The sequence below is a fragment of the Sinocyclocheilus grahami genome, unplaced genomic scaffold (assembly GCF_001515645.1).
Source record: "Sinocyclocheilus grahami isolate Dianchi unplaced genomic scaffold, SAMN03320097.WGS_v1.1 scaffold17.1, whole genome shotgun sequence".
NCBI classification, from domain to species: domain Eukaryota; kingdom Metazoa; phylum Chordata; class Actinopteri; order Cypriniformes; family Cyprinidae; genus Sinocyclocheilus; species Sinocyclocheilus grahami.
Genome location: NW_015505196.1, coordinates 2,527,228 through 2,537,090, shown reverse-complemented (window position 1 = coordinate 2,537,090; position 9,863 = coordinate 2,527,228). Strand labels below are relative to the sequence as shown.

Sequence of the window (9,863 nt, the reverse complement as noted above, 5' to 3'; positions counted from 1 at the left end):
TATATATATATATATATATACATATATTTGGATTACACTAATTGCATATAATTGTTTTTCCATGTAGCCAACAAAGGAAATATGATAGAAGGTGTTTTGTGCATTTGCATTGCATTGCATTATTTTGTGAAACACAGTCTTTTTAGAACTCATAAAATATTATTTATTTTGCAATAGCACCACGGCTGAATATCAGAGCCTGAAATACTGCAATAAAATCTTTGTGAATGTGTATAGGCTTTGAGCTGAGTGTGTGTATAGTCTACATGTACAGTGTGCAAGTCTGTGTGTATGGAGGAGTGGTTTGTTTTGGGAGTTGATAAGTTTAAGAGTAGTGCTGAGAGGTCAGAACGAGACACTCGGGTGGGGGTGGGGGTGGTGTCGGTTAATTGATGACCGCTCTTTGTCGGCCTGTAATATGCCAAGAGTTACTGATAACAACGATACAGCCATTAGAAGACCGAAATAAAACACCGGATCAGTACATCCAAAGCGGAAGGGATTGAGAAAGGAAGAGGGAAAAAAAACCCTACCAACGACCTTTCATTAAACCCTGCCAGCAAGAATTAATAAAATCTACCTACAACATCCTGGGAATCGATGAAGAAAAAAAATTTAAGAAACCGAAAGAAAAAAAAAAAACACATTAATGGGAGATGGTGGAGTAATAAATGATGGTGAGGGCCCTAGGGTGCGTTTCAAATGTTTATTAGTCCAAAACCCTCTGCTTCTAATTCTGGGTCCAGATAATCGCTGTACTTTAATTTATTTCTTGGCTGGCCCTCTTTTGGAGCCCTCCCAACATGCATGCTTTGCTTTTCATGCTCAAACATATTTTTTTCGCCCCCTTCCTTTTTCATCCACTCTCTCTCTGAGGCGGCACTCTTGATTTTTTGTATGTGGTGTGTGTATATGATTTTAAAAAGCTTCCCTATATGGACGTGTTAGAGGAAAGGAGATTTGAAGGGCCCTGAGACTGAGGGGTTTGGATGTTTTACTAGACAAAGATGGTTACTGGTCACTTCCACGTGTGACGTTAATGTGTCAGATAGCAGAGAGCGAAGAAAGAGAAGGTTGTAAAGACAGAATAGAGGGGTAATTGTGATGTCTCCTAAGTGAGAAGGAGTGTTTGAGTGCGTGTGAGTGCTCTGTTGCTGACTGAAATGGCGGAGAGCGTTCTGAGGTGCTTCTATCTCAGATCACTTATCTTATTGGTTTGAACTGAAAGTGGGCGTGAACATCTTTGATCTGGCATTAATGTTGTATAAGTTGACTTTTTTTCATATTTTCAGCAGTTATATGCTCCTGTTATGTGCCTGCAGATTTCATGTGAGCCTGAATTCACAAATAAAAGCATCTGTACACACACACACACACACACACACACAGATGCACACACACACGCACGCACGCATGCACACACACACACACCCATGATCTTGCTCTTCAGAGCAGAGACAAAGACTTTTGCTTGTCAGCCCCATATGCTGATGTCACTGCAGTATGAATTACATTGTTACCAGAAGTTCCACTTTTTATTGACCATTTATCTTCTCACCACCATCATAGCCAGCAAACTTTCAGAGATATTTATTAGAGCCTTTGGCATCTAGTGTGGGAATGTATAAAATTATTCATTGTGCTGTTAAATATAGAATTAAACTTACAAAAAAAAGTAAAGTAAAATACTATGAACAAAATGATAAAAGACCAAATATATTTTCTTATCAGCTGACTTAAAGAACATTTTTGTCTACGATGAATATGTGTGCCATAATTATCTGATTCCTCTCTGTCCTCATAAATGAATTAGGAGCAGCTGATCAACTGCATTATTGGTAATTAAATTCTTAATTAAAAATCGCTGCGGTTCAATGACTAGCACAAATCCTAAAATAGAAAAACACTGACATCACTAATATGGCAAACTGTTACAAGAGGTTTGTTGAGGTAATTTGATTATTGTATTGGCATGGGAGTCTGAGGGAAGAAAAAAAAACCCTGAAGGATCGTTTACGTTTGCAGTCAGACAGAGTGAATTTGTTAAATTATCAATGAGGATATATTAGTATGTCATGCTCCAATGCACGTATCAGCAGCTATGTCCTGCATAAATCAGCCAGTATTATTTAATATAAAAAATAATCATAAATTAAGGAGTCAACGTACAGATCAAATTATTACAATGCGGTTCATATAGAACAAAAGGATGGCCTCTAATAAATTAAATAAGCAGTAGTTACATCATACATATATGGATGTCTAACACAGTGATGTTATTGTGGGGCAAAATTTATTTATGATAAAGAGCATTAATGACGGCTCACAGCACAGATGAAATCTGAATTTGCCTGAAAAATCTGAAGAATCCATAGCCCTGTTTTGTATGTTAATATATAATAGCCTCCTCCACAAGCAACAACAGCTACAACTGATGTGTCTCCTTTCATTTTTACCCGTAATCTCTATTCCTATTTAAACAAACACTGTGCGACACTGTCCACAACTTCCTCTGCAACAGATTTAAACATCCACCAGACTGTGAACCCCTCGCCTAAGAAACAGCCCTAATCAGTGTGCATATGTCTTTGCATGTTTGTAGAATGAGTCACTCAGTGTTGAAAGAGTGTGAGTGAGTGTGTGTGTGTGTGTGTGTGTGTGTGTGTGTGTGTGTGTGTGTGTGTGTGTGTGTGTGTGTGTGTGTGTGTGTGTGTGTGTGTGTGTGTGTGTGTGTGTGTGTGTCCGTGAGAGCGGATGCAGGAATCGAGTCAAGCGGAAAAGTAACACTTGGCTCAACAGGGGGGATTTTGGCTTGAACCTGCTACAACCGAAGATGAATTTGCAGTGTTTTCACATGTGCAAATGTGTGCATTTGTGCTTCTGTATGTTTGCACATGTCTCTGCTGGCTTCATAGGTGACCTCAGTCAGTTCCAGGTGACCCGTGTGTCTGTTTCTGTGTGCGTGTGTGTCATGCATGTGACCGGAGACAGTGTGAGGCGGAGGAGGCGACACACCAGTATTACAAAAAATTTGTGAGGATAATTGTAACACACAGCATAGTGGCTGTAGTAACAGAAATTCTGCATTACCTTTTTTTATTAAAGGTATTACCTATTTGTTTCTAAAATGCACATTATGTGGAGCAGCCTAAAAAAAAAGAAAATATATACACTACTAGTCAAGTATACACTACTAGTCTAGTTACAAGTTTTTAAACGGTGAGATTTTTAATGTTTTTTAAAGAAGTCTCTTGTGCTCACCAAGCCTGCATTTATTTACATTTACATTACATTTAGTCTTTTGCAGACGCTTTTATTCAAAGCGACTTACAATTGGGGAATACATAAAGCGATTCTTCTTAAAAAGGCAAACAGACACAGGAAGTGCTCGTAATACCAAGTTTCAGGCATTTTGTTCAAATAAGTACAAGCTAGAATAGAAAATAGTTATTTTAAATTTGATTCAAAGTACATTAGTATATTGCAAGTACAACGTATATTTTATATTTGATCCAAAGTACAGTAAAAACTGTAACATTTTGAAATATTTTACTATTTAAAATAACTATTTGTGTGCGTGTGTGTCATGCATGTGACCGGAGACAGTGTGAGGCGGAGGAGGCGACACACCAGTATTACAAAAAATTTGTGAGGATAATTGTAACACACAGCATAGTGGCTGTAGTAACAGAAATTCTGCATTACCTTTTTTTATTAAAGGTATTACCTATTTGTTTCTAAAATGCACATTATGTGGAGCAGCCTAAAAAAAAAGAAAATATATACACTACTAGTCAAGTATACACTACTAGTCTAGTTACAAGTTTTTAAACGGTGAGATTTTTAATGTTTTTTAAAGAAGTCTCTTGTGCTCACCAAGCCTGCATTTATTTACATTTACATTACATTTAGTCTTTTGCAGACGCTTTTATTCAAAGCGACTTACAATTGGGGAATACATAAAGCGATTCTTCTTAAAAAGGCAAACAGACACAGGAAGTGCTCGTAATACCAAGTTTCAGGCATTTTGTTCAAATAAGTACAAGCTAGAATAGAAAATAGTTATTTTAAATTTGATTCAAAGTACATTAGTATATTGCAAGTACAACGTATATTTTATATTTGATCCAAAGTACAGTAAAAACTGTAACATTTTGAAATATTTTACTATTTAAAATAACTATTTTCTATTTGAATATATTTAAAAATGTAATTTATTCCTCTGATTTCAAAGCTAAATTTTTAGCATCACTATTCCAGTCACATGATCCTTCAGAAATCATTCTAATAAAAAAAATTCTAAAAAACATTTATATACTGACTCCAAGCTTTTCAATTGTATAGTGTGTAATTTTACAAAAGCTTTTCATTTCAGATTAAAACAAAAATGCAAATAAATCTTTAGATCTTTCTATTTATCAACGAATCCTGAAAAAATGTACTCAACGGTTTTAAATATTGATAATAATAATAATAAATGTTTATCAGCATATTAGAATGATTTCTGAAGGATTATGTGACACTGAAGACTGGAGTAATGATGCTGAAAATTCAGCTTTGATCACAGGAACAAATAATATTTTAACATATATTTTTACTACTTAAAATAACAGCGTTCTATTTGAATATCACAATACTACTGCTTTTGCTGTATTTTGGATCAAATAAATGCAGGCTTGGTGAGCAGAAGGGACTTTAAAAACTTTAAAAATCTTACTGTTCAAAAACTTTTTACTGGTAGTGTACTTGCTAATTTTTGCTTTTCAGTATGTGTATGTTTTTCCATGATACAAAGTCCCCAGGGGACTGTGGTGATGCCCTTTTTTTTTGTAACATTATAAATGTCTTTATCATCACTTTTGATCAATTTAAAGCATCCTTGCTAAATAAAAGTGTTGATTTCTATAATTTCTTTTCCAAAAAAATAAAAATTATACTGACTCTAAGCTTTGAATGGTATAGTGTATAATGTTACAAAAGCTTTTTATTTCACATAAATGCTGATCTTTAGATCCTTCTATTCATCAAAGAATCCTGAAAAAAATTTACTCAACGGTTTTAAATATTGATAATAATAATAATAATAATAATAATAAAAATAAAAATAATAAATGTTTCTTGAACAGCAAATCAGCATATTAGAATGATTGCTGAAGGATCATGTGACACTGAAGAATGGAGTAATGATGCTGAAAATTTTGATTTGATCACTGGAATAAATTACATTTTAAAATATATTCAAATACACAACAGTTATTTTAAATAATACAAATTTCAAAATTGTACTGTTTTTGCTGTACTTTGGATCAAATAAATGCAGGCTTGGTGAGCAGAAGAGACTTCTTTAAGAAACATTAAAAATCTTACTGTTCAATAACTTTTGACTGGTAGTGCAAATAAAATACAGTAAAAATTAGTTTGTGGTGTTGTTAAATTTCAGTCATTTTGACAGTAAAAGTTGACAAGCTCTCCGATGAGAAACAGCAGGATGGGATTCAGGCTGCACCCTCTTTCCAGAATTCCAGATGATCTGTGACTTTCAATGCATTTGGTGCCACAAATGTTGACCGTCTGAATGAACCTGCAAGCACAAGAAAAAAATTACATAATTTATCAAAGCAGTGTTTACAGAATTTGCCTCGACTGTCAAACTTGTTGGTGCTGTATGCACTTTGATGTGTGTGTGCGTGAGTGCGTGTGTGTGTCTGTGAGTGAGTGTTTGAGTGTGTCCGTGAGTGTGTGTGTGTGTGTGTGTCCGTGAGAGCGGATGCAGGAATCGAGTCAAGCGGAAAAGTAACACTTGGCTCAACAGGGGGGATTTTGGCTTGAACCTGCTACAACCGAAGATGAATTTGCAGTGTTTTCACATGTGCAAATGTGTGCATTTGTGCTTCTGTATGTTTGCACATGTCTCTGCTGGCTTCATAGGTGACCTCAGTCAGTTCCAGGTGACCCGTGTGTCTGTTTCTGTGTGCGTGTGTGTCATGCATGTGACCGGAGACAGTGTGAGGCGGAGGAGGCGACACACCAGTATTACAAAAAATTTGTGAGGATAATTGTAACACACAGCATAGTGGCTGTAGTAACAGAAATTCTGCATTACCTTTTTTTATTAAAGGTATTACCTATTTGTTTCTAAAATGCACATTATGTGGAGCAGCCTAAAAAAAAAGAAAATATATACACTACTAGTCAAGTATACACTACTAGTCTAGTTACAAGTTTTTAAACGGTGAGATTTTTAATGTTTTTTAAAGAAGTCTCTTGTGCTCACCAAGCCTGCATTTATTTACATTTACATTACATTTAGTCTTTTGCAGACGCTTTTATTCAAAGCGACTTACAATTGGGGAATACATAAAGCGATTCTTCTTAAAAAGGCAAACAGACACAGGAAGTGCTCGTAATACCAAGTTTCAGGCATTTTGTTCAAATAAGTACAAGCTAGAATAGAAAATAGTTATTTTAAATTTGATTCAAAGTACATTAGTATATTGCAAGTACAACGTATATTTTATATTTGATCCAAAGTACAGTAAAAACTGTAACATTTTGAAATATTTTACTATTTAAAATAACTATTTTCTATTTGAATATATTTAAAAATGTAATTTATTCCTCTGATTTCAAAGCTAAATTTTTAGCATCACTATTCCAGTCACATGATCCTTCAGAAATCATTCTAATAAAAAAAATTCTAAAAAACATTTATATACTGACTCCAAGCTTTTCAATTGTATAGTGTGTAATTTTACAAAAGCTTTTCATTTCAGATTAAAACAAAAATGCAAATAAATCTTTAGATCTTTCTATTTATCAACGAATCCTGAAAAAATGTACTCAACGGTTTTAAATATTGATAATAATAATAATAATAATAATAATAAAAATAAAAATAATAAATGTTTCTTGAACAGCAAATCAGCATATTAGAATGATTGCTGAAGGATCATGTGACACTGAAGAATGGAGTAATGATGCTGAAAATTTTGATTTGATCACTGGAATAAATTACATTTTAAAATATATTCAAATAGAAAGCAGTTATTTAAAATATTAATAATATTTCACAATATCACTGTTTTTGCTGTATTTTGGATCATATAAATGCAGGCTTGGTGAGCAGAAGATAATTATTTTTTTAAACTTTTGACTGGTATAGATTGCAGTTTTCTCTTTGTCAAGTCACAATGAATAAATGAATGAATACATACATACATACAAATAAATACATAAATAACCAGTTTGCAGTATGAGCTAAAGAAACCAAAACTTGAAAAACTGCGGCTTTTGCACAACTTCAATTTTGAAAATATTATTTTCTTCTGTCTCAATGCACAGGTTAATATCCTTATCACAACAGCCAGAAAGAGAGAATGGAAAATAGAGAAATGATCAGTGAGAAAGCCAGCTAAATTACCGGCTGAGCACACTTGATGATGACTTCATTCGGAAGGTTAAAAAGCAACTAAAATGAACTGGAGAAAAAAATATATATTCCTTTTCCGTAACACTGCCAGAAATCCCATCATTCTCAACAGCTTGGAAACATCAGCTGGGCATTTCCACTTTATGAGAATTTCTTCTCTCCATCTTTCTTCTTTTTTTGGCCGGTGGGAGGGTTGCAGGTTTATGTTTTGCCAGCTTGTATGATATGAAAGCTCAAAAAGAGAAGAAACACAAGCCAGACCGGCACAACTGTATCCAATATAAAACTTGAGAGTTCTGTATGAAAGAAAAGTGAGAAAGTGAGTGAAAGAAAAAAAGAGAGAAATAAAGGGAAGGAGCTCAGTAAATTGGGATCAAAGGAAAGAAAAACTATAGTGTTAGCTGCTGTCGAGATCTTTTGTTTATCCCACAAATGCCATCATCAAAAAAGCAGCTTTTCCCTCCTGCCGTTAATATTTCCTATGACTATTTGAATCAGTTAGATGAAAGGAGTGTGGAATTAAAGAAGAAGAAAGGGAGGAACGGATAGGAGACACTAAAAGAGGGAATGAATCAGGTTTGGAATGGAAGTGACCCACTTTCCAATAGCAAGGGATTACCTGCCTAAACACTGCTGCTCTTTTTCCTTTTGTCTTGTTCCTTCTTTCCTATTCCAAGACTCCTCTGTTGAGGAATTGTGTTGTGTTGAACTGAACATGACTAAAACTTCTCACTTGACCTCAGTCTTAAGGAAAAAGATTATTTTCTTCTTCTCTTTCTTCACAGACTATAATTGCAACTAATGGAAAAGGTTGAGACACAAAGTCCTAGAATGTGAAGTTATGTGAGGCAAAACATCACAAGTTTATATTCTCTCCAGCAGCTGATTAAAAGTATGAAAAAAATAACAGTGAATATATTAAAAAGGTCAGAGCCATGATGGACATATAGTGCAGCTATATAGTACAATCATTAATTACCATAAGTCTGGCTTCTGTGTTTAACACTTACATTATATATAGAATTGCAAATTGCTTTGGTCAAAATAAGTATGAAGATAAACGTAAAAGAATTGAAACCCTTGATGCATGAATTATTATATCACAAATTAATTTTTTATTTTTTATTTTGAAGGTTATTTTATAAAAGCTATATTATTATGTTCGTATTATGCAAGAGTTGAATATAGTTAAATAACTATACTGAACAAGTCTACTTTTGTTCTGAATATCAACATGATTGTGAGTGGGATACAAAATACAACAGTTACATAATCAGCAACTTAAATTTTAAATAATATTGCCAAGTTATTTACTCAAAGGAACAGCACAGGTCTTTCACTAAAAAAGATAGTGGACCTGTCACGAATACCATCTCTAGGTTACGTATGTAACCATGTGTAATGACTGTATCATTTATTTATTCATTATTAATTTGTAATTATAGGGAATTAATGATTATTACCACATTCAGGTTTTGCTAGGACATCGGAATCTGAATGTCCCAAGTCCACCTGATCAAACCATTGGTAAATTTGTTAGTCTGCACTTCAAATCAAGGGTCGTCCCGCGAGCCGGTGACTCTTAGTATCTTTTAACAAAATTAATGTGTTTTCCTGGCTACGGTCCACACAATGATGATTATTTGTCAGCTCTTTAAAGAGAGGTAATTATTATAAGTAAGCTACGAGCTAAGGTAGCAAGCAAGGATCTTTTTGCCATAGGTTTAACCTTAAAATTATATGAGCCAAGACATTCTTCTTTATAAATGAAAAAATTCCTTCGCTGATTGGCTGTTGCTTTGACGTCGGAATGACGTATGGGTGACGTCCTTTTGGGGAAGCCCTCTTGGAGTGGTTGGTTGCCGGTTTACTGAAGAGGCTTCAGCCGTCCTGCTAAAAGCCTGAGTTTGCAAGACTTTGAAGTCTGAGTTCTTAGATGGTCTTTCTATGTGGTGGTGTGGCGTGGCGCTTGTTCGCGCTCACCAAGAGGAAAGCCAGACGTCTTGATCGGGTAAAAACAAGCAAGCCCTAAGCCCGTGTTGCAGTGGGGTTTTGATCTGCGGCGCAAGGCCACACCCAAGCTGAAAGCCTTGTAGGGCGCCATACTCCTGGTCGAGTGCGCTCTGACCCCCATTGACGGGAGGCCAGAGGACTCGTAGGCTAGTGAGATGGCCTCGACCACCCACCTACTCATAGTCTGATTGGTCGCCGGAAATCCCTTCTTTGGCGGACCAAAACAAACAAAAGCTGATCTGCCTTATGCCACGGCGCAGCTCTGTGTGCGTAAGCGTCCAATGCTCAAACTGGACAGAGCAGATTAAGCCTTTCTTGGCCTACTTCCTGGAATGGAGGAGGACAGAATGCCTGAAGTACTATGGGCCCTGGTGAAGAAGTGGGCACCTTAGGGACATACCCGGCCCTCGGGTAAAGGAAT

The 9,863-nt window shown here is 35.4% G+C and overlaps 1 protein-coding gene across 1 annotated transcript in view; it reads right to left on the bottom strand.

Moving 5' to 3' along the window:
• The window catches only part of LOC107552026 (teneurin-3-like), a 135,512-nt gene that overhangs the window by 107,891 nt on the left and 17,758 nt on the right, over positions 1–9,863 (bottom strand). The gene's annotated exons all lie outside the window — the stretch shown is intronic.